The sequence below is a fragment of the Stenella coeruleoalba genome (genome assembly GCF_951394435.1).
Source record: "Stenella coeruleoalba genome assembly, chromosome: 6".
In the NCBI taxonomy this organism is placed as follows: domain Eukaryota; kingdom Metazoa; phylum Chordata; class Mammalia; order Artiodactyla; family Delphinidae; genus Stenella; species Stenella coeruleoalba.
The window spans coordinates 33,466,568-33,491,814 of NC_137151.1; the positions used below are offsets into that span (position 1 = coordinate 33,466,568).

At 45.2% G+C, this 25,247-nt stretch overlaps 1 protein-coding gene and 1 pseudogene across 8 annotated transcripts in view; both read left to right on the forward strand.

The window, feature by feature from the left end:
* Positions 1-25,247, forward strand: part of MGAT5 (alpha-1,6-mannosylglycoprotein 6-beta-N-acetylglucosaminyltransferase) — a 581,503-nt gene that overhangs the window by 282,834 nt on the left and 273,422 nt on the right. The gene's annotated exons all lie outside the window — the stretch shown is intronic.
* LOC307188091 (glycine cleavage system H protein, mitochondrial-like) lies at positions 1,374-2,049 on the forward strand (annotated as a pseudogene). Its single transcript has one exon. The product of its transcript is annotated as a glycine cleavage system H protein, mitochondrial-like (transcript).

Genomic DNA, 25,247 nt, shown 5'->3' on the forward strand with positions numbered 1-25,247 from the left:
CAAGAGTTGCCTGCAGTCTGTCTAGACAGCTGCCGCCCATTGATAGCTGGGCATGTTGGATTAACCTCGATGCCCTGTTTGCCCCCAAGGAAAGGTGGGGTGCAGGGCAGAGGTCAGGGCTGGGGCTGCCCCTTGTCACCAGGCCAGACGTGGAACAGCAGAGCAGTTGTCTTCCCAAGGCATGCCTGGTTTGGACTGGATCTAATCAGAATTCCCGGTTTGTGGCAAGACGTTTCAAAACAGCGTCATGTGTCTGTTCTCTGGCGATACTTGAAAAAAAATACTGAAAAATGTTTAAATATTTCAAATACCCAGACAAGTGCAGAGACTTAGTGGAATACTTGCTCATTTACATCCCCCTCGAGTCCCTGCCTTTCTGAACTCGTGGATGACACGTCTTAGTAACTGTGAAAGGTGCCGATGTTGGCGTCTGTTAAAATTACCATCCTTTTGTCCCTGGAAAGTGTAAAACACGTGGCCTGCCTGGAACGCTCCGGGGAGGGTTGGTGCTGCCTGGCTCCGCCCTTTCCTATGGTTTCGTTCGTTACGTCACTGTCCCGTCATTGTCGTCTAGACGATTTCTCTTCATTCATTTTCAAGGAGGTATATGTGTTTAAATCCTTCTCCCCAAGTCCTCCTCCTCCACTAGTTCAGGGCTCTCTTGTAATGGGCAGTTCAGTGGGTCCCGCTGGACAGAGCTAATGCCGTCTCCACGTCCCCTTCCCATAATACACTTCATCATACCTGATGCCGCACACGTGACTCACTCTGTCAGTAACCTCTCCTTTCTCCCCAAGCCGGCGTGGCATCTCTCCACGTATGTCGACCTCCCTGGAGGAGACAGGCGAAGGTTCCTTTACTTTGCGTCTCAGGTTTAGGTGATGGATAGAGAGCATCTGTTGGGTAGGCTGAGGCTCTCCCTCGGGTTAATTAACGCGGGTAAGGGCCACGGACGGTTTTTTTCTTCTTTTACCGTGATGGCTTTCTGGGACCGGAGTCCTGTGTTATTTAGGCTGTGTGGATGAATGACTGATTACTTTTAACTCTTCCTTTTGGTCTGAGCTCAGGATGGCTCACAGGAGTCAGTGCCCACTGCGCATGCATTGGAGGGGCTACCGGAAAGTTTACCACCACCCATTTAAAGGGAGATGCCTGCTGGAAAGGAAGGGTGAAAGGTAGAGGAGAGCCTGGGTGAGGGTGAGTCAGGAAGGATTGGGGAAGGGGGTGTGGTGGCCATGGGAATTTGGTTGAAGAGTTTGTGGCCTCTCCCATTGCGGAGCACAGGCCCCGGCCACGCAGGCTCAGCGGCCATGGCTCATGGGCCCAGCCGCTCCGCGGCATGTGGGATCTTCCCGGACCGGGGCACGAACCCATGTCCCCTGCATCGGCAGGCGGACTCTCAACCACTGTGCCACCAGGGAAGCCTGGAACCGTTTTTCAAAATTCTAAATCATCATGGTCTGGTACCATAAAAATAAATTGCTAGAAAAAGTGAGATTAAAGAAAGAAGAAAGTGGTCCCCTGCGCACATGGCGCTGCGAGTGGCACGGAGCGTGCGGGCCGCGGTCTGCAGCCTGCGCGCCGTCTCTGCGCCCAACGTGCCCTGGCCGCCGCGGCCCTGGGGACTGCGGGCGGGCGCCGTACGGGCGCTGCGCACCGGACCCGCTCTGCTGTCGGATCGTAAATTCACAGACAAACATGAATGGGTAACAGCAGAAAACGGTGTTGGAACAGTGGGAATCAGCAATTTTGCACAGGAAGCTTTGGGAAATGTTGTTTACTGTAGTCTGCCTGAAGTTGGGACAAAATTGAACAAACGAGGAATTTGGTGTTTTGGAAAGTGTGAAAGCTGCTAGTGAACTCTATTCTCCTCTATCAGGAGAATTAACTGAAATTAATGAAGCTCTGGCAGAAGATCCAGGACTTGTCAACAAATCTTGCTATGAAGATGGTTGGCTGATCAAGATGACACTCAGTAACCCTTCAGAACTAGATGAACTAATGAGTGAAGAAGCATATGAGAAATACGTAAAATCTATTGAGGAGTGAAAATGGAACCCCTAAATAAACTAGTTTGAAACAACTTAATCTAAAAAAAAAAAGTATAAAATACTAGCCTTCAATTTTATTATGAGATTCAAAGACATAGAGTTACCTTGTCCACTGACTGTAAAAGTTAAAAGGACACTTACCCTCAGTTTTGGTACTTAGCTCTTCAAAGACCAGAAACACTTGGTGGACTGGCCCCCCTCTGTGGATGCTCCCACCCGCTTTGAGTAGTAGCACTGACCTGGGAGATGGGGGTTTCAGCTCTGTTTCTGCTGGAGGGCCCACCCTGACCTCTCTGAATCCTGGTTTTTATGCTACAAAGTGAAAGTGTTATTGGTCTGCAGGGCACTGTTCTCCCCGACAGGAGATGAGGAACCAGGAACAGTGCCCATTTCTGTGTTCCTCACCCAAATGGTGATCTCTCTTTATAGAGTTCCGTCTGGAAGGGACCTGCTGGGGGTTATTTCATATACGCCTTTGGCCACCTTGACCAGATGTCTGCCCAGCTCATTTGAAAGGCACACGTCCTGCGTTTGTGACCTTCTGTAACAGAAGGACCTGTGTGTGTGTGTGTGTGTGTGTGTGTGTGTGTGTGTCTATACGTATAGTCATACCCAGTGCAAGTTTGTTTTTCCTAGTTCATAGTTTTAGGCTGGTGGAGGTGGGGAAATTACCCCTTTTAAGAAGTCATTTAGCATAATAAATGCTGGAGAGGGTTTGGAGAAAAGGGAACCCTCTTGCACTGTTGACGGGAATGTAGTTTGATACAGCCACTGTGGAGAACAGTATGGCGCTTCCTTAAAAAACTAAAAATAGTTACCGAGTGATCCAGCAATCCTACTCTTGGGCATGTATCTGGAAAAAGTCGAATTTGAAAAGATACACGCACCCCAATGTTCATTGCAGCACTATTCACAATAGCCAAGACATGAAGCAACCTAAATGTCCATCGACAGATGAATGGATAAAGATGTGGTACATATATACAACAGAATATCACTCAGCCATAAAAAAGAATGAAATAATGTCATTTGTAGCAACATGGATGGACCTAGAGATTATCATACTAAGTCAAGTAAGTCAGACAAAGGCAAATATTATATCACTTCTATGTGGAATCTAAAAAATAGTACAAGGGGCTTCCCTGGTGGCGTAGTGGTTGAGAGTCCGCCTGCCGTTGCAGGGGACACGGGTTCGTGCCCCGGTCTGGGAAGATCCCACATGCCGCGGAGCGGCTGGGCCCGTGAGCCATGGCCGCTGAGCCTGCGCGTCCAGAGCCTGTGCTCCGCAACGGGAGAGGCCACAACAGTGAGAGGCCTGCGTACAGCAAAAAAAAAAAAAAAAAAATTAAAAAAACATAGTACAAATGAACTTATTTACGAAACAGACTCACAGACATAGGAAACAAACTTATGGTTACCAAAGGAGAGGGGTGAGAGATAAACTGGGCGTATGGGATTAACAGATACATACTACGATATATAAAATAAACAAAAAGGATTTACTGTATAGCATGGGAAACAATATTCAATATCCTGTAATAACCTAAAATGGAAAAGAATCAGAGAAAAAGGACTATAGATATATACATATATATGTATAACTGAATCATGCTGTACACCTGAAACTATTACAATATTTAAAATCAACTCTACTTCAGTTTAAAAAAAAAAAAGTCATTTAGCGACCAAGGCTAAATAGGCGCTGCCTTCGTGAGAACCCCTGCCCTCCAGGATCACCCTGAGGTGGCGTTCATTCTAGCCCCCTGGAAGGGGGCACAGACGCAGGTCCCCTGGCCTCACCTTGCTGGGACACGTCATCCAGCTGTGCGTCTAGGGAGGAGAAGGGAACAGGCATTCAGTGAGTAGCGAGCATTGCCCACAGGCCCCCTTTCTCCTGCTTCTGTGGTTCACTTATCAGACTCTTGTTCACTCTTGCATTCTTTTATCCACCTGAACTTGTTTACTCCTCTTTTACGCCTGTTTGTGATTATGGTCAGGCGTTGCATTTTTATGCCCTGAGTAAGAAACAATGGGAAGAGAAGATTGGAAATTGCCTCAGAATTAATGGACATTGATTATACTGGCCGCTGTCAGCAGCCATGACTAGTGCTGACCGTGAGAGGAAATTGGCCATGTGCCATCGGCCGCATTTGGATTTTTTTTTTTTTAATCAAGGTATGTGTGAAGGGAGAGTACTGCTTAGTCTTTTAAAAGTAAAAAGTACTTAAGCAGAAGGAGACGGTTGGAGCAGGGGCAGCCTGTAACCCTTGTTGAAAGGGGGAGGTAACGTACTTGATAAAAAGCTGAAGTAACTCTAATAGTTTTGTAAGTGCACTTTCTTCCGGCAGCAGTGAATTAAAAGAAAGCAAACCAAAGCACCTTTATTTGTCCTCAATCCAGAGAGTCTGAATGTGAGGTGAGATTGTGGGAAGGACAGGGGTGTGTGTGTGTGTGTGTGTGTGTGTGTGTGTGTGTGTGTGTGTGTGTGTGTGTGTGTGTGTGTGTGTGTGTGTATGTGTATGTAGGGGAGCTGGTCTTGGCAGGAGAGTTGCAGGTTTAGCATCTTTTTGGAGCCACATGTGGTATCATGTCAGTCAGGATAACTGGACTAGGCATTTTGACCAGAGGACCTACTACAGAAAACTGGGTTTGTAGGTGACGGAAGAGGTGACATTGATGTACCAAAGAGCATGTGACAATCCAGAGATTTGCAGCCACCAGAAGAAATCCACCCCGAGGACTGCAGGGAGCATGGGAGTTGCAAGTGTTACCAGAAACGGGAAGTAGAACCCTTTGGAAAGGGCTGCATCCCTGGAGGAGATGCTGGTGGGTGGATGGAAAGTGGATGAGAGACCCCGACCCCTTCCCTGCGCCTGTCCTCCCAGCTGCTGCTGCTGTCTCCCGCAGGCCAACCCTACCTGGAAGCCAGTTGGTGAGGGAGTTGGGGAAATGTAGTTTCCTACCATACGTTGCAAAAAGGACAAAGCATCCAGAGAATGTATGTGAGAGCGGAACGGTAGACGGCTGGCCTGGGGAGTGTAACCTTTTGGTGGAGAGAAAGAAAGATAAACAGGTTAAGTGGAAGATTGCTTTAGGGAAGAAATTTCCTGAGTTTTGGTTTTTGATTTCTTTATTCTTTGCCATACTCCCTTGCCTGTGGTTCTCTACCACCATCTAAGTTCTTTTTTCACAGTTTTGTTAAGCCTTTTACACCATGTGATATGTTATGGACATATTTGACTCCCCAATAATAACATCTGTGGAGTGCTTCCTGCACATGGGGAAGTTCTCAGTGCTTTATCTGTATCCATTCATTGAATCATCAGAGCTACTTTGTGAGTCTGGTACAGTTGATCCTCATTATTTGCGGATTCTGTATGTGCAAATTTGCCTCCTTGTTACAACTTATTTGTGTAACGCTCAAATCAGTAGTTGTAGCACTGTGCGACCCTTTGTAGACACACACAGAGTGGAGGAAAATTTGAGATACTGATGTGCATGTTCCCAGCTCAGATAGGAGATGCTCTGCCTTCCTGTTTCAGGTCTCCTACTATAACAAGGTGTCCTCTTCGTGGTCTCATTAGTGCAACTCTTGGCATTTTTGAGCTTTTTTTTTTTTGGTTGGTGAGTTTGTTGTTTAAAATGGCCCCTAAGGGTAGTACTGGAATTATATCTAGAGTTCCGAAGTGCTAGAAGGCTGTGCTGTGCCTTAGGGAGAAAACAGGTGTGTTAGATAAGCTTCTTCAAGCATGAGTTATAGTCCTGTTGGCTGTGAGTTCAATATTGATGAATCAACCGCATATATTAAATAAGGTGTCTTAAAACGGAAGGACATAAAACATGGTTATGTATTTTTAAAAATAATTCATTTCTGATTTTAAAAAGATTTTAATAGGTGACAGCAAATTTTTTATGTATGTATTTATTTATTTATTGGTCACGAGACACGTGGGATCTTCGTTCCCGACCAGGGATTGAACCCTTGCCCCCTGCAGTGGAAGCGCAGAGTCTTAACCACTGGACCGCCAGGGAAGTCCCCATGGTTACGTGTTGATCAGTGGACAAAAATGTTCTGACCAGAGGCTCACAGGAACCTAAGCCCGTATTCCCTTCCCCTAGGATCGCTGGTTTAATATTTGCCAAGTCAGTGTTCACAGAGATTTTTGTAAAGTATCACTACCGCAAATAATGGGCACCGACGGTGCCACTGTTATCCCCAGTTTGTAGGTGGAGACTGAAGCATGTAGAAGTCAAACAAGTTGCCCAGCGTCACCCGGTGGGATGAGAACCCAGGCAGTCTGGCTTCCCTGTCCTTCGCTCTTGTGCTCTACGCTTTCACGTTTCCTACTCTTTTCCACCTTCTGGATCTGCTGTTCATGCTGTTGGAACCGACCCTGGGGCTGTTTCCAGTGACAAAATTCCTATTGGTAAAGCCAGCAGTTACCTCTGGCTGAGACTGGTGATGTGTGTAATTCTAAAATAAAGGTAATAACATTTGACACCTGGATGAAAACCTTCACTTAGTTCCAATAGTTAGTTCTCAAGGCAGCTCTTAGAAGCACACATCAACCTCCATTTCATAAATAAAAGCTGGCATCTTGGGAGGTTGTGATTTGGTCAGAGCCCCAGGGTGAGAAAGTGGTAGAACAGAGACTCAGATCCAGGTTTCCTGTCCCCGAATCCCCGGCTCTTTTTTTTGCAATACCCAGGCTGCCTCTCCCAAGTCTGTCTGGGGACACTATGCTTACCTTGCTGCTTGTTCTGATTTGCCGCTCGCACGCTGCTTTGATCTGGAGGAACCACGGCAAGTTAGAATCGTGTGTAAAAGAAGTGATTCGGGGGTGGAGGCATGTCCGGAAATATTTTCTTTACAGTGGTCATTTATGCCCGTGTTTATAGAATATCTCTCTTGGGCTGGGATGGCCTTTTGGGAAAGATGTTCGTTTTGTTTCCGTTCATTAGGTAAATATTTGAAAATAAAGGAAAAATAATTTGAGAGGGCTGCCGGCATTTTTTTCAGTGGCACACCCTCTCTTTGTGTATTTAATTAAATGTGTGTTTGAATAAGAAATAGATGCATTTGCTAAGAATGAAAAGGGAGCTCTAAAAATAAACCACGTCTCCCTTCCTGGGGCAGCACTGGGCTTGATTTCCTGTGTTTCTTCCCAAGGTGTTCTAACCTCCACCCGAGGGCCTCTGAGCTGTTGGTGAAGGGCGACCTTTGTTACATCTTGGTGCAAGGGTATGGGAGTGTATGTCTGTGTATGCAGTGGAGAGAGCCCAGGCAGGCAGATTAACATCCTGTAACATACAGGACGGTCCCACAGCAAGGAATTAGCCCACCCAAATAGCCAACGGTGCTGACGTTGAGAAACCCTGCTTTACCCTCACTGTAAACTGCAAGGGCTGTCTTAATGTGCGCAACACAAAAGCTTTTGTGTCTGAACTTGGACGTTTATTTTGTGTCTTCAGAAGCCTTCTGTCTGCAGGGTTCCTTTGGCTGTGTGCAGCTGCCTCCCATGGGTGGAGCCATGGGAGCGGACCCCTGCAGGTGGGGCTGTCAGGCGGGGCAGCCTTTACAGAGGCTAAAACCTGTACAGCTGACTTCAGCCAGTCTGCGGTTTGATACCACCACGTGTGGGCAAATCCGAAAAAAGCCACTGATAAAATAGTTTCTGGGAAAAACTCTTTTGCTCCTCTAAATTCTGAATAGTTGCTGCTGTTAATAATTACATATACATATGTGTGAGTATATATTTATTTACACACATCAGATTAGCACACTTAAAAAAAAGTTCCCCTTAATAAGCATCGTATTGTACATGGAAATTAATTTGGGCAACTCTGTTATACAGTTGGCCCTGATACACGTGGACCGAGTGATACACGTTGATTTGAGGGTTAAGTTCCTAGCAGTTCGGCCATGTTGGAGCTGCTTTAGGAGTACTTCATGCCTTTCGTCCTTATGGTACAACATGTTCTTATGTTTAAATACGGCTTTGAGATAAACAGTGATAGCGCAGTTGAAGATGAACAAATGGAAATTGAGTTTCTTCACTTCTGTCACTGTGTGACCATTTGGAGTTTTTATTTATTTACTTATTTATTTGGCTGCCTGGGGTCTTCGTTGCTGCACGCAGGCTTTCTCTAGTGGCGAGCAGGGGCTGCTCTTCGTTGCGGTACGTGGGCTTCTCACTGCGGTGGCTTCTCTAGTTGCGGAGCATGGGCTCTAGGCATGCGGGCTCAGTAGTTGTGGCTCGCGGGCGCTAGAGCACGGCCTTCAGTAGTTGTGGTGCACGGGCTTAGCTCCGCGGCATGTGGAATATTCCCGGAGCAGGGCTCAATCCCGTGTCCCCTGCATTGGCAGGCGGATTCTTAACCACTGCGCCACCAGGGAAGTCCCTGGAGTTTTTAATATGTGCTTAAAATTTAAAACAGTGAGAGAGTGAGAACTCCTAGGTGTCATATTGCTGGGTAAGTGCATATTTTAGTTCATGGAAGAAATGTTTTGCTGCATTTTAGAAGTCACTTTAAAATTGACCTTCTTGGGCTTCCCTGGTGGCGCAGTAGTTGAGCCGATGCAGGGGACACAGGTTTGTGCCCTGGTCCGGGAAGATCCCACATGCCGTGGAGTGGCTAGGCCCGTGAGCCATGACCGCTGAGCCATGGCCGCTGAGCCTGCGCATCCGGAGCCTGTGCTCCGCAACGGGAGAGGCCACAACAGTGAGAGGCCCGCGTACCGCCAAAAAAAGAAAAAAATTGACCTTCTTTTTAAATGGCCATCATTAGAAAATCTACAAACAATAAATGCTGGAGAGGGTGTGGAGAAAAGGGAACCCTCTTGAACTGTTGGTGGGAATGTAAATTGATACAGCCACTATGGAGAACAGTATGGAGGTTCCTTAAAAAACTAAAAACAGTATTAAGTATTACCATATGATCCAGCAATTCCACTACTGGGCATATAGCCTGAGAAAACCATAATTCAGAAAGAGTCATGTACCACAATGTTCATTGCAGCACTATTTACAGTAGCCAGGACATGGAAGCAACCTAAGTGTCCATCGACAGATGAATGGATAAAGAAGATGTGGCACATATACACAATGCAATATTACTCAGCCATAAAAAGAAACAAAATTGAGTTATTTGTAGTGAGGTAGATGGACCTAGAATCTGTCAAACAGAGTGAAGTAATTCAGAAAGAGAAAAACAAATACCGTATGCTAACACATATATATGGAATCTCAAAAAACAAAGAAAAAAAAGGTTTTAATGAACCTAGGGGCAGGACAGGGATAAAGATGCAGACGTAGAGAATGGATTTGAGGACACAGGGAGGGTAAGCTGGGATGAAGTGAGAGAGTAGCATTGACATATATACACTACCAAATGTCAAATAGATAGCTAGTGGGAAGCAGCTGCATAGCACAGCGAGATCAGCTCATGCTTTGTGACCCCCTAGAGGGGTGGGATAGGGAGGGTGGGAGGGAGACGCAAGAGGGAAGGGATATGGGGATATATGTATACATATAGCTGATTCACTTTGTTATACAGCAGAAACCAACACACCATTGTAAAGCAGCTATACTCCAATAAAGATGTTAAAAATATATATATAAATAAATAAATTCGACCTTCTTTTTAAATGGTTATTTTAAAACTAAATGATTCAAGAATAGAATGATGATTATTGCATGATTGTTGCTGGAGGTAGTTGTGTTGTATTGAGGAGGGGATGTTAAATAATGATTCACGCTGGGTGCTCCCCATGCTGCGCACATGACCGTTAGGATGGTTAGTATCTTTTTTTTATTGAAGCAGTGTTGGTTTGTAACAGTATGTAAGTTTCATGTATGCAACACTATATCTTCTATATGCCCTATAGGCTGCTCACAATCCAAAGTTTAGTTTCCATCCCTCACGAAACAGTTGGTCCCTTTCACCTGTTTTGCCCCACCCCTTCTCGTCTGGCAACCACTGCTGTGTTCTCTGTATCTACCTGTTTTTGTTGGTTGTTCATTTATTTTGTTTTCTTGTTCGTGTGTTTTTTTAGATTCCACATATGAGTGATATCATACAGTATTTATCTTTCTCTGTCTTATTTCACTTAGCATGAGACCTTCAAGGTCAGTCCATATCGTTGCACATGGCAAGACTTCATCTTTTTATGGCCGAGTCATATTCCATTGTGTATATCTAGACACACCACATCTTCTTTATGCATTCATCCATTGATGGGCACTTAGGTTGTTCCCAATTGGCTATTGTAAATACTGCCGCAATGAACAATATGGTTGAGATCTTTCAGAAAAATGAATGAAAGAGCATGAAAGCATGTCCAGTAAAGCCGATCAGGATTCCTGTTGATCTGATTTCTGTCCATGTGAAACCCACGTTCTTTCAAATGCCACATAGAATTGAAGTGCTGACCTATTAGGGTCTCCTTGAGAGTAGACAAAGAATTGTCCTCTACCCTAATAGTTTAAACTTTAACTGAATTCTACGAAAGAACAGTTACACGTGGTTCGTGTACAGCATGGTGAATTATCGCAGCCCTTTGTACCCAGATCAAGAAGTAAACGCTGCACAGTACCGGGCAGCTCCCCTGTGCCTCCTTCTAGTCAAGGTCTGCATTCACCCCCATCCCAAGCATAAGCACTGACCTGACTTCTCAGCAAGGTTAGTTTTGCCTGTTTTGGGATGTTAAGTGATGGAATTCATTATACACGGCATACAGTGAAGACTAATTTTTAACCCATCTCTCAGTTTTGATTCTGACTGGAAACATTTGAAATATTCCAAAATGTGGCAGTTAAACATCTTGGCAACTCGCAGTGGTCGCTGATGAAAAATCCCCAGTCTATTTCATGTGTGGCTTCGCTGATAGAAACATGGGCCTTCAAGGCAGTAACATTTAACGTGCTTGCTTCTGTAATAAAAAACGTAACCAACCTAATTATGATCTCACTTGTTGGGCTTTAGAATTTCATTTGGAAGGCAGTTAGTCGTGTAGAAATTAAATTGGAGTTTGTGTTTGTATCGAAGCAATCAAGTTCATTTGAAGCTAGAGTAGCTGATAGGCTTAAAGTGTGGTCAATAAACAGGATATATGACATAGGAGCTTCTAACTGGATTTGGGTTGGAAACCATAACACTGCAATGCAATCTCATTGCATCCGTTTATTATATACAGGGTACCATTTTCTGAGTAGTAAGTGTGTCTCGTCTATAGGGACAGAATGAATGGGATGTTGAATAGTTGAATTTTGGACTACGGGGATCTGAAATTGCCCTTCATGTTATAGGGGAAATTCAGTCCTCAGTTTGAAGGCCTTTGGGAATGTTGAACTGTTAAATTAATAGAAAATATTATTTGGAAAAAATAGCTTTCCTTGCAGCCATTGTCCACGGTGAGAATATGTACACTCACTCCTTTCTGGATCTGTCAGAGGTTGGCTCCTTCACCACCAGCTTGGTGGCCAAGTTGGGAGGCTGGTGTGGCTCGTACCGAGGTGTGATGTGGCAGCAGGCCACACGGGACGTGAAGAGCATTTGTCACGCAGCTTCTGTTGGTCCCAGCAGAGATGAAAATGAGCAGTTCTAGCAGAATTACGAAGTCAGGACGGTTTGTCTCTGGGAAGCTGCTTTTTGCTCACTTGATTTTTGGGATTTGTGAAAAAACATTCTTCTTTTTCTCCCCCCACCCCCGCCGCCTTGGTAGTTTCTAACCATCTTCTCTAATTAAAACAGGGAAGAATCTTATATGCCTTATTTTTTTGAAACTTGCTTGTATCTAGTTACTAAATCTAAATCTGCCCGTCTTTTGCATTTTCTAGCCTCTGAGGCAGGAGAGGCAGTGCTTGAAAATAAAAGCCATTTCGGGGTATTATATCTGAGATGGGAATCAGATCGCGCCACTCCTGGGATTCAGGCTCTTCAAAATTACTCAACTACAGGGGAGCCCTAAGTCCTGCTGTGGCGTCAAGGTCCCTGGTCACCTTGTCTTGCCGTCCAAGACTTATCTTGGCCCCCTGCCTCCCCTTCTGTTCCAGGTGTGCAGGGCAACAGTTCCCTTGACCGTCGCTGGTCACTGGTACCTCTGCTCCACGCACAGGCTCCCACCCCACGCTGGGGATGCCTTCCTCCACCATCTTCTTTTCGTCTTTCAGGACTCCTTCCAGGGTTTCCTTTTTCAGAGAAGCCTTTCTTGATCCCCCTGGATAGGACGTGATGGGTTTCTTCTGTGTTCTCCTGATTATCCTGTGTCTATTATGTACTCTTGCTTTTGTACACTGGCATCCAGAACAGTGCCCTGCATGTAGTAGGTGCTCAGAAAACACTGGTTGAATCAGTGGGTAGATTCCACTTTTATGTTATAGTCTAATGATCCATTGACGTGTGTGTCTCCCCGCTACAGTTTGAGGGCCAGAATCATGTCTCTTCATCGTCACATACTCAGTCCCTGACAGAAGTACTCAAAAATGTTTGAATGGCAGGGAGGAAAGGCCGGTGTGGCGGGGAGAGCATTTTAGAGACGCGGGAGAGTTTTTCTTGCACCTCAGTCGTTTGCATTGTCTTGAGTGTATGGGCAGAACCTCTTGTGGCTTTGTGATCAGGTGCAAGGGAATCCCAGAATGCTCTGGGGCAAGAACTATACCCTCAAACTCCCCCATCCCCCTGCCTTGTTTTTCTTTTTGATTGATTGATTGATTGGCTACGTTGGGTCTTCGTTGCTGTGCACGGGCTTTCTCTAGTTGTGGCGAGCCGGGGCTACTCTTCATTGAGGTGCGTGGGCTTCTCATCGCAGTGGCTTCTGTTGTTGGGGAGCACAGGCTCCAGGCGCACGGGCTTCAGTAGTTGTGCCATTCGGGCTCAGTAGTTGTGGCTCGCGGGCTCTAGAGCGCAGGCTCCGTAGTTGTGGTGCACGGGCTTAGTTGCTCTGCGGCATGTGGGATCTTCTTGGACCAGGACTCGAACCCGTGTCCCCTGCATTGGCAGGTGGATTCTTAACCACCGTGCCACCAGGGAAGTCCCCCTGCCTTGTTATTCAAATGGGAATGCCTCTGCATATGCGCAAGTGTTGGTGAAAGTGTTCATCTCTCAGAGAAAATGCCCGACGCTGATGTCCATTACCCTGCTGATTGCTAATGCAGGAAAACATCAGGAAAAAAGAAAAACTTAAAAAGCAGTGGCTTATGTAAAGGCAGCATTAATTATCATCCCTTTAGGGAAATAACTGTCATTTTTACATGATGACTGTACAGCCCAGTAAAGGCTCTATGCTTTGCACATCTTATTTCTACAGTAATTTTGGTATAAGCGCTTACCTGGATTCAGGTACTCAGCCCCTAGAACCATATCCTAGTGGTGTTTTTTCAGTTCCCAGAAAAAGAGATTAAGTGATGGGATAGAGCTTTCCCAAATTTGAGTCTTTTTTCCCCCTAACCTGCTCAGATCTGTGGCAATCACTTGTTTTACCAGTAAGTGCCGTGGGTGGTGAAAAGAATAACCAAGGAAAAAACATTCCGTAGGAAAGCAGGGAGATGTGACTCTTAAATATTTTCTGCATTCTTCTGCGATGCAGAGGCCTCTGCCCACAACATGTCCCCTGTCCTGCCAGTCGGATTGTTCCTGGTTCAGAAGAAGGGCGTCCAAGGGATCCCCTGGTGTCCCAGAGCCCAAGACATTCGGAGTTCTGCTGCTTCACACATTCGGGGACCCCTGGATTCCAAACAGAGGCATGTTGCCTGAGGCCCGTGGCTTACAGGGTGTGGCTCCCTGCTGCCAACCTGGGGGAAAGAAAGTGAGAGAGAAGACTGATTCCTAAACACATTCCTAACCCTACTTCTCCCCAAACTGGAGAATTGAGCAGATCATCGTACATGGTCCAGGCAAAGCCCGTTATGATCTATGTATCTATGTATCTATATATCTATATATCTATCAGCATCACGCTGCATGCGGGATCTTAGTTCCCCAACTAGGGAATCAAACCCACGTCCCCTGCACTGGCAGTGTGGAGTCTTAACCACTGCACCACCAGGAATGTCCCAAATCCCATTATGACTTTAGCTGGAATGTGTAGGCCTGCTTTGGAGAGATAGTTACTCTGAATGGAGCACCCTGCGCTGGCCTGAGGACCTGGGAGAGTTGCTCAGTCTCCTGGGCAGAAAGAACACAGGTGAGGACTAAGCAGCCCTAGGACAGCCGCTGCCATCAAGGAAGTTCACCTGGCGGGGAAGCTCTTGTCTGTAAAGGCTGCCCATCTCTGTTATGCTGTGACACAATGCCACCTGAGAGGGACCTTCTCTCTCTCTGGGCTAAGGCCGGTAGGCTCTGTCAGTCACCATGAGCTTGTCCTCGGTGTCACTACCCTTGTCCAGAGAAAGAGAAAAGTTGGCTTTGATCACCGTGAAAGTATTGAAGGCAGCCTTAGGGGTGAGATTTCAGGCAAGGGTGAGGGTATCCTCTCCCTCCCTCTACCCCACCCCCCCTTCAAGGAAGGAACCCCATGTCCCACTCAAGCCTGAATTGCACTAGGGGGGCTAAGTGCCCCCTCCGCCAGACCAGGGAGGGATGTTTGTGCCCAGACCTGAATGGTGGTGGAGTCAAGGTGGTATCCAGGATGAGGTGCCCGAGGCAGGAACACGCGTGGCCCAGTGTGAGGGCTGTGTGGGCGGGGGAGGGAGCAAGATGCTGAGTTTGGAGGGCAGGTAGTGCTGGAACATGGAGAACCTCGTTGCGCGGTGCGGAGTTAAGGGTTTTATTCTGATTGGGAGGGATGTGTGGAGAGTTTTGAGCAGGGACGTGACCTGATCTGATTTCTGTTTTACAAAGGTCATTTGTAGAGAACTACAGCTACATTTGTGGAGAACTGGCTGTAAGGAAGCGTAGAGGTCAGGTAGGAAAGACAGTTGTCCAATGTAAGGTGATGGAGGCATAGACTCAGGGGAGGTGAGGGACATGGTGATAAGGGATTGGATACCTCAGTTCAGAATGATCTGGTGCGTCTCTCTCTTCATCTCCCACCCTTTTCCCATGTTGATTTCACTCCAGAAACACACATCTTCTTGTTCGTCCCCCAGATCTACACTCACTCTATTTTTAATATCCTTGACCATTTCCCTAAATTATGCATACGTACACGGGCAGTACACGCACACACTTGTCCCTCTTCTGGCTTTCTCTCCTGCTGCCATGTAAGTGCCCTGAGGGCAAGCAGAAACTTGCTCGGATTTATTGCCAAGTCCCAAGTGCCTGGCATGCTCAAAAGCGTTACTAAAAGAGGACGTGAAACGGAAGGACAGCCAGCTGATGACCTTATTACATCGTTTATATTTGAAAAAACACCACCGTGACTGCTGAGGTTTTAATTGCAGTACTAAGAACACTGAGAACATCAACCTGTACTACTAATTTAATAAAAGTGAAGAAGTACCTGTGTAGCACTTTTGAGTTTAAATAATTGGGGAAAAAGAAGGGAGAAGGAATTCGTGTCACCCGTGGAGCCGTTCTGCCTGCAGTAAGGGAGATGATAATGAAAAGGAACAACTCTGAATCTATTCATTTATTGCAGGGAAATTTATCACTTTCATTTACATCTAGAACCATCCAGCTGCTAATTTGTGTTTTTGTTGGAAAAGACTTTCAGGAAAATAGTTCATCTTCCCCAGTGCTGTAGTGTTCTCAAACTTAGCTTTCCTGAGCTACAGTCAAAACCGGATAAATCTATCGTCAGAAAGCATGCAGTCTTCCCCAGGGAACTCAGCATGTGGCCATTCTAAGGATGGAGAATGGGAGCCAGTGGGGATGGGGAAGGGTAGTGACCTGTGGCCCTTGGAGGGGTTGGCGGCCAGCAGTCACGCCGTTTCCTCTGGACTTGTGGCTAAGGGGCGGCTTCAGAGACAGAGGAACGCGCTTTGAATCCTGGCACCTTGACCATGTGACCTTGCCACGTGAGCTTGCCGTGTGACCTCAGGCAAATTCCTTAACCTCTCTGTGCCTCAGTGCTTTCATTTATAAAGGGAATAATAACAGTACTCACCCTGTGAGGTTGCTTTGAGGAGTGAGTTAATACACGTGGAAGATCTTAGAACCATGTCTGAGATAGCAATTATTCAAAACATTTTAGCTGTTACTAGTGTTGAATGGGGGAAATTTTCTTTTTTGTGTGTGGTATTGAAATATAGTTTATTTACAATGTTGTGTCAGTTTCTGGTATGCAGCAAAGTGACTCAGTTATATATACATGTATACGTGTGTGTATATATACACACATTTTTTCATTTTTTTTATTATGATTTATTACAGGATATTGAATATAGTTCCCTGTACTACACAGTAGGACCTTGTTGCTTTATCTATTTTATAGGTAATAGGGTAGGTCTGCTAATCCCAAACTCCTAATTTATCCCCCCCCCATCCCTTTTCCCCTTTGGTAAACATAAGTTTGTTGCCTATGTCTGTGAATCTGTTTCTGTTTTGTAAAAAAAAAAAAAAAAAAAAAAGTTCATTTGTATCATATTTTAGATTCCACGTACAAGGGATATCACATGCTATTTGTCTTTCTCTTTCTGGCTTAATTCACTTGGTATGATAATCTAGGTCCATCCATGCTGCTGCAAATGGCAGTATTTGAACTGGGGGAAAATTTCTAGTCATTAACATTTGGCATGAATTTTAGCAGATAAAAGCTACGTTATATGGAGCTGAGTATTGAAGCCGTGTGTAGCACTTGAGTGAGCTGGGAATTTGTGTCGGGGGAGTTCTGACACCAGCTGGTGGACTGCAATGCAGTTCTGCTGCTAACCGCCTGGAGTTGGTGCAGATCGCATAAGTTAAAGGGTCTGGTCCCAACAACATGGCCCCCCACTTCAGATGCCAACTGCAAGTGGGGTCCCCAGGCCACTAACACTTCTGACTGGCTACAAATCTGGGGGGCTCCCATGACTCCCTCAGGCTTGATAATTCTCTTGAATGACTCAGAACTCAGGAAAGTGCTATACTTATGATTTTACTTGAATTTTAAAGGATATAGATCAGGCATCCAAATAGACATAGGTGAGGTCTGAGAGGATTCCAAATGCTGAGCTTCCATGCCCTCTCCCTGTGGGATAAGAGTGTGTCACCTTCCTGGCACATCATTGTATTCAACAGCCAGGAGGCGCCACTGAGCCTGGTGTCCGGAGATTTTATTGGGGTTTCATTATGTGGCGTGATTGATTGAATCGTTGGCCACGTGGATGGACTCAGTCTCCAGCCTCCTTCCTCTTCCCAGGATTGGGCTGCCTCAAAGCCCCACCCCTCTAATCGCAGGGTTGGTCTTACTGGTGATCGGCCCCCAATCTGAGTCTTCTCATTTTACATAATCTCAGGTGTGACTCAAGGGGCTCATGAATAATAAAGACCCTTCTCTTACTCGGGAAGTTCCAAGGATTTATAGGCTGCCTTTCAGGAACCAGGGACAAAGACGAGTCAGATTCTTTATTGTACAAGGAGGGGATTATATTTGAGTTAGCGAAATACAAGATGGTGGCCTGGGAAGTGAGCCGAGCCCTCGTCTTCGTGTGGCCCCTCTAATCCTCTGTCTGTCAGGTTGGGTTTATGGTTAGGCAGTAGCGTGTGATTAGCCTTGATAGCTCTAGCTTTCCTTTCTTTAGAATAGCTTTATATGGTCTCATGGTGATTAAGCTGTCTTTGGGGATCTTATAGTGACCTTCTATTAAATAAGTCACAAAGACAGCATTTCTGAATTTGAGTCTTTTTAAAACTGTTCTGTGATGCTCTGAATACAGTGAGTCACTGAGTGGTCAGAAGCTGTCTTTCTGGCTCGCAGAGGTACCCTTCTCAACAAGTGTATCCCAAATCTGGCTTTTGGCTGGGCAGTCTTTCTGTTTCTGATGTTCTTGGCCCCTGAAAACCTGAGTTCTGCTGATGCACAGGCTCGTGCGAAGACCTTTCCCGTGGCTGTGTTTGCTGTGCTCGGTAGTCAGTAGGAAATGCTCACCTGGTTTCCCCATTCGTTCTTTGATTCCTGTACAGGGGTGGTTTTTATAGTACATTCCTTGGAGTCTGTTTTTCCTTTGCCATTCAAACTGCTCATTTATGTGAACATCAGTACAAGTCCTTTCCTGCAATTAAAGATTGTTTCTAGAAGCATTTTCATCTCTTCTTGAGCATTTGTATCCCCTCTCAACGTCTGCTGGGTGGCATTACCCAGAAAGGCTTATGAGGATCTGATGAGGGCCCAGATGGCTGAAGCGCCCTAACTGTTGTCATCTTCCCACCTGAAACTCTGTACGCATTAAAGAACAACCCCTGCTTCCTCCTACCCGCCCCCCCCCCCCCCCCCCCCCCGGCCCCAGCCAACCCCTGGCAACCACCGTTTTTCTTTCTGCCTTTCTTTGCCTTTGCCTGTTTTGGGTACTTCACATCAGTGGAATCATATGATACTTGTCCTTTTGTGACTGACTTATTTAGCCTAATGTCTTCAAGGTTCATCCATATTGTAGCATGTGCCAGAATTTTCCTCCTGTTTAAGGCTAAATAATATTCCATTGCGTATGTATACCTTATTTTGTTTATCCATTCCTCTGTCGATGGACACCTGAGTTGCTTCCACCGTTTGGTTTTGTGAACATAGGTGTTCAAGCGTCTGTTCCAGTTCTTTCAGTACTTCAGGCCGTCTCTATACCAAGAGGTGGAATTATTGGGTCCCTAATCCTTTATTACACAAGGAAACAAATAAGCCACTTCCTTTTATGTGATTAGTGTGACCAGGCAAATAGTTACATGCCAGAGTAATAAACCCAGGTCACTTGCTGATGAGTGAGCCAGTGGGAAGTTAATAGTCTGCTTTCAGATTTGGTTTGCTAGAATAGACGACTGTGTTCATCACTTATGGGATGGCTCACCATTTGTGATATTCAACATGTAAATAAAGGTCAGGGTGTGATAAAGGGCAGGTTGTGTTTCCAGTGATCTCTCCACCGGATGTTAATCTTATCCCTTCTCTCCTTCTTCCTGATCGTTCCCCATGTGTTTGTATGGTCTAGTGGTCAAGAGCTTGGACTCTGGAACCAGATTACATGGGTTCAAACTTTAGCTCCTCCAGTTACCACATGGGCAGATGACCTCACCTTCCTGTGCCTCCTTTTCCCCATCCATACAATGGGGTTAAGAATATAGCCCTACTTCACAAATGTAAATCTCTTAGAACAGTGACTGGTACATAGTAAGTGCCTGGTGAATGTCGTGGTTGAATTATTATTATTATTCCTATTATTATTAGCAGTGGTCATGTGCACCTGTCTGATTGGCAGGTCATATTTTAAGTGACAATAAAATATAATAAAAACTTTGGTAAGAACATAGGGTATAGGAGCATTCATTTTTTATTTTTATTTTTTTAAATTTATTTTATTTTTGGCTGCTTTTTGGGTCTTCATTGCTGCACGCAGGCTTTCTCTAGTTGCAGTGAGTGGGGGCTACTCTTTGTTGCGGTGCGTGGGCTTCTCATTGCGGTGGCTTCTCTTGTTGCAGAGCACAGGCGCTAGGCGTGCGGGCTTCAGTAGTTGTGGCACGTGGGTTCAGTAGTTGTGGCTCGGGGGCTCTTAGAGCGCAGGCTTAGTAGTTGTGGTGCATGGGCTTAGTTGCTCCACGGCATGTGGGATCTTCCCAGACCAGGGCTCGAACCCGTGTCCCCTGCATTGGCAGGCGGATTCTCAACCACTGCGCCACCAGGGAAGCCCTATAGGAGCATTCTTATACCTTGCTAATAGGGAACGTAAGTTGGCATAACTTTTCTGAAAGAAAATGTAGGAATATTACTACATCAAAAGCCTAAAAATCTTCTTATTTGATTTGGTCATTCCTTTATTGTAAGCAGATATCTGAAATTGCAAAGGTAAGAATGAGGAACAGTTCATTGTTATGTTATTTTCTAATAGAGAAAAATTGGGAGAAAAATAAATGCCTAGTATTGTGGAGATTATTTAAGTAAAACATGGTGAAATCGGGGAGTACTATTTAGCTTTAAAATTGTGGTGGAAAGATATTTATTATCATGAGAAAGCATTTAAAATGTGTTATTAAGATATAAAAGCAGACTCTAAGAAAGCAAATATATTTTTGTGATACATACATGTGTGTATCCACACTGCATGTGTGTGTGTATGAAATATACCAAAATCTTAGCAGTGTGAGTGGTGGAATGATAACATTTAAAAATTTTTTTGGTAATTTTCTGGTTATTTGGCACTGAACAAATTTTTGGCGTTGGACAAGCATTATGTTTCTATTAGAGAAAAAGGTAGTAACTTCACTTGGATAAAGAAGATTCCGGTTGGTTATGTGAGGCTCAGAGAGCCTCAGGGAGAACGCTGCAGAGTGGCCAGTGTGATAGGGGTTCCGACACCCAGCGATTGGCTGTCTTGTCCCCTGGTGGCTGGCCTTGTGCCCAGCTGCTGAGGCGCCCCCAGAGCCCTCTGCCCAGCCAAACTCCAGAGTCCCGCCTTGAACGTGAGCCCCTCCAAGTCTTTTGGCATCAGTGGATGCGGGGCCGGCTCCCCTTTACACGCCCAGAGTCCTCGTGGTTTCTTAAGGAGTCTCTAACTGAGACGCTGTGGAGTTTGCTGGGATTCCTGAACGTTTGGGAGGAGGGTGTTATTTAATCAAGCTCAATGAAAGCTGGCTTCTGCCGGATCCCAGTTTTGGATCCCATTTTCCAGTCTCGTTAAGTCTTTCTGGTATGTCCAATGCAGGCATTTATGTCCTTGTAGTTTTGTGCATAAAAGGGTAAAAATAAACTTGCTCGCTTCTCAGCATTGATCCTAAGCAGTATATCTTCCACTGGACATGGGTGCCAGATGGCGTGGCACCTCCTACCGGGTTAATGAACAGGCATTTGCCGGGCACCTTGACTTTCTCTTGAATCCTTCTGCGCACCTTAAACACGAGACTCTGCCAGTGGCAATTTGCATTTGCTTTTTTTCTTTTTCTCCTCTCCCTCTTTGGATTTTTTAGGAAGGAGAAGGAGGTGACGCCGTCTCTCTGGAATAACTTCCCATGGGTCGAATTAGTTTTATTGCTAGTATTGTGTAGATATGTTTCCCTAAATAAACACACATTGTGCCAACTTCTGGGAAAAGTACATTTCTTCTCAGAGCTGTCTGCAAGTGTAGCTTAAAATAGTTTTATTGCCTCCGGTGGAATAGGATGCCTATAGGTATTGGTGTGAAGGGGGCTAGGAAAATGATGCTGGTGGCTGTAATACCACTTTCCTTATGGTGTTCCACATCCGTTCTCTGTCACTCCTTCCCGCTGCAACCTTGGGTGGTAATAAGGAGGCAGGTTGTAGAATATTAACTCTTTAAAAAAATTTTTTAGGGACTTCCCTGGTGGCGCAGTGGTTAAGAATCCGCCTGCCAATGCGGGGGACACGGGTTCGAGCCCTGATCCGGGAAGATCCCACATGCCAGGCAGCAACTAAGCCCGTGCGCCACAACTACTGAGCCTGTGCTCTAGAGCCCGTGCGCCACAACTACTGAAGCCCGCGTGCCACAACTACCGAAGCCTGCGCGCCTAGAGCCCATGCTCCGCAACAAGAGAAGCCACCTCAGTGAGAAGCCCACGCGCTGCAACGAAGAGTAGCCCCCGCTCGCCACAACTACAGAAAGCCCACACACAGCAAGGAAGACCCAGTGCAGCCAAAAATAAATATATAAATAAATTTATAAAAAAAATTTTTTTTTATTGCAGTATGGTTGATCTACAAAATCGTGTTAGTTTCAGGTGTACAGCACAGTGATTCAATCACATATATCTCTCTATATATATACTCCTTTTCAAATTCCTTTCCCTTATAGGTTATTACAAAATATTGAGTATAGAGTTCCCTGTGCTATACAGTAGATCCTTGTTGGTTATCTATTTTATATACAGTAGTGTGTATACGTAGAAATATTACCTCTGAAGTCCACCCAATGATCAGTCAACAGCTTAAAAAGGATGAGATGTCTGTCTAGGTGCTGTGCAGTAATAAATTTTTTTTTTTTTAATATTTTTGTATGGCGAAGCAGACAATGATCAGAACCAGCTAAGAGACTTCTTTTGTTTGTTTGCTTTTTAATTTATTTTGGCTGCGTTGGGTGTTCGTTGCTGCGCGCGAGCTTTCTCTAGTTGTGGCGAGCGGGGCCTACTCTTTGTTCTGATGTGCAGCCTTCTCATTGCGGTGGCTTCTCTTGTTGCGGAGCATGGGCTCTAGGCTCACGGGCTTCAGTAGTTGCGGCACGCGGGCTTGGTAGTTGTGGCGCATGGGCTTAGTTGCTCCGCGGCATGTGGGATCTCTCCGGACCAGGGCTCTAACCCGTGTCCCCTGCCTTGGCAGGCGGATTCTTAACCACTGCGCCACCAGGGAAGTCCCAGTAATAAATGTTTGAATTAACTGAATCTTTGGCTCACAGGCTGTGCAAGAAATGGTGGGGGCATGTTTAGAAACCAAGAGCTTTGGTCCTGCCTGCATGAATTCCTTCCCTTCCCCAGGAGGTGTAGGTCCCTCAGGCGACATATGGTGGACACAGTTTTGCTCCGATTGTTTAAGTAGGTTCTGAGATCCTGCCTCCTTCACCAGCCCTTCTAGTGGTAGGAGTGTTCCTCTGTGCTGCCCTCACTTTCTGCACTGGTGAGGGCCCTGGTGGGATGTCCTCTGGCGTTTATGCCTCTCCACGATGTTAGGTGGTATTTTGTGGTTCAGATGGTCCAGACAACCCCAAGACCCTCGCTTCGGGGAGCCAAGAGAGCGGTGAAGTTGGGAGCTCTTTTACCAATATCCAGAAGCCTTTTCTCCCTGATCTGAGTGACTTGCTCAGGTTCTTAACGTCCGCCAGCACTTTATTAGTGGCTGAGGCTTTGAAGGTCACGTATCTATTTTATTTTCATGGTCTCTGACCTCAAATGTCCCCAGGATACAGTTGGCATTGGGATCATGCATAATGGAGTTTGTCCACCTCCAGGACAAACACTGTTTGGAATATTCCTGTCAACTGTTTGGGTTCATTTCTCACCCACCTGAGAGGGTGACCTGAATCTGAATTAGAAGTCATTATACTAGAATTGAAACTTTGTTCGTCTTCAACAAATGTAATACCCTCAGTGTTTTTAAACTTGACTTAGAAAAAAGTTTCAAGGATGAATTTCCTGTTCTGGAGAGGATTCGTCTTTTCAAAGGTTCTGAAAGAGTCTTTTGATTTTAGTCTGGGCATTGTCTGTAACTTCGTACATTTTTATCCACTTAGGTTAGAGTGTAATTTTCTAGAAGCTATCCTAGAAATTACAGAGGGAAGAAAGATTCAGATAGACATTTAATCGCGGAGTCAGAAATGTCCCATAGTACCCTGTTTCTATCTCCAATATGGGATGAAGCATGTAGTTTTATAATTTATGTATGTAGGCCCCTCTGTTTCCTTCACTAACTGTGAGCTCCTTTGGAATGGGTTTCCTTTAGCCTCACTCATTTTTGTATTCCTAGTAAATACCTACTGCGTTAAGTGAATGTCATTGTAAAATTTGCCTGGAGCCTTTTTAATGTCTATAATCTTTGTTGTATTTGATGCCTGGTGTGTGGGTGTGGGTGTGTGTGTGTGTGTGTGTGTGTGCGCGCGCGCGTGTGTTGGGAAGAACTTCTGGATGGGCTGGATGATCTCCTTTCCCTGAGTTGGTTTTCTTTGTGTAGATTGTATTCAGCAGTAGTCTTTATTCTTTGTGCTGTGCTGGAGACACCCTGGGTTAGATCTTTAAGGACTGGGGAGTCTAGGCTTTGCTATGCCCATAACGGGCTTGTGTTCTCCAGCAGGTCACTTAATATATCTGGGCATCTAGAACAGATGGTCTTGAAGGTCCCTCAACCATTAAAGTGCTGTGAGCTTCAGAATAAGATAGACCTTGCTTATTTTTGGCAACTCCAGGGTAAAAGTCTTAGATGATCCTTATGGAATTAAAAGTAACTCTCCCCCAGCTTATCATTTGAGGTGGGTCCCCTTAGGCTCCTGTTTTATACTCTGGACATGGTATTCTTTGATAGTTGAATTTTCTCATGGCCCGTATTGTTCTTTAACCTTTTGTTAGACATTTGTTTAGTCCCCGAGCCAAGCTATAAGCAAGCAGCAGAAGTGGAAATTTCCACTGAGTGTAGAATTGGTCCAAATTTGCCTTGTGCTTGGGAATTGTGACTCATGACCTATCCTTGGTGTTTGTGAAAATATTGTTTCCTTTATCTTTGAAAAGAGATTTTAGGCTGTTGCTTCCGGTGCTCAAGTACTAGCATGGGATGTGTGTATAATTTTTTCCGTCAGATCTTTAGGTAAAAACAAATCTATATAGTATCTAAGGGAACTTTTAAAAATATTGTTTAATGTGTGTATGTTTTTGACTCAATGTAGGATCTGTTTTCAGAGCAAAACGATCATTGAAAAACTATGACTGCTCAGACTTCTTAGTGAGCTAGCTGTTTTTCTAAGGTGCAAAACTGTCTTTCCATTAAGTGCAACTTTTAATAAATGATAGTTGATGCTCGTAAGTGCCATGGACCTTTAACTCTGCCTTTATCCTTAATATCTGAGCCTCCTATCTTAACAGACTAAGGTATAATAGTTTAAGGAGAATATTTGTGATTATTTAATTTACATGGAGATATCCTTAAAGTATAGGCTCTGCTTTTGAATTTTCGACAGTTTTGAAATTACTCTCAAGATAGCATTGACACAGTTCATTCAACAGTTTCATTCATTAGTTCACCAGACATTCATTGCATTCTTACTATGCCAGGTACTGAGATGCATGCAGTGGAGGGCGGTGGTGATCAGCGTTACAAAGATGAATAAGTTGTTCAGCTGTTCTTGGCATCAAGAACCCAGCAGACTCAAAGATTAACAGGCAGAGATACTACAGTAGAACTCCAGTCTGTTTCTAAAAAAGTCCTCTAAGCCCTTAGGAGTTGGGACATTTTTACATTTGAATTTGGCTATGATGTTGAGGAATCTTCTAGGTCAGGAAGGGCCTTCCAGGCAGAGGGAACAGCATTCGCATTGGAGAAGTGATACTAACCTTGTTCCAGAAACTGTGAACCGTTTACATGGTAATTACTGGTAGAAGATTCACTTCAGAAGGTAGATGGAGGCGTTGATTGGCCAAAAGACA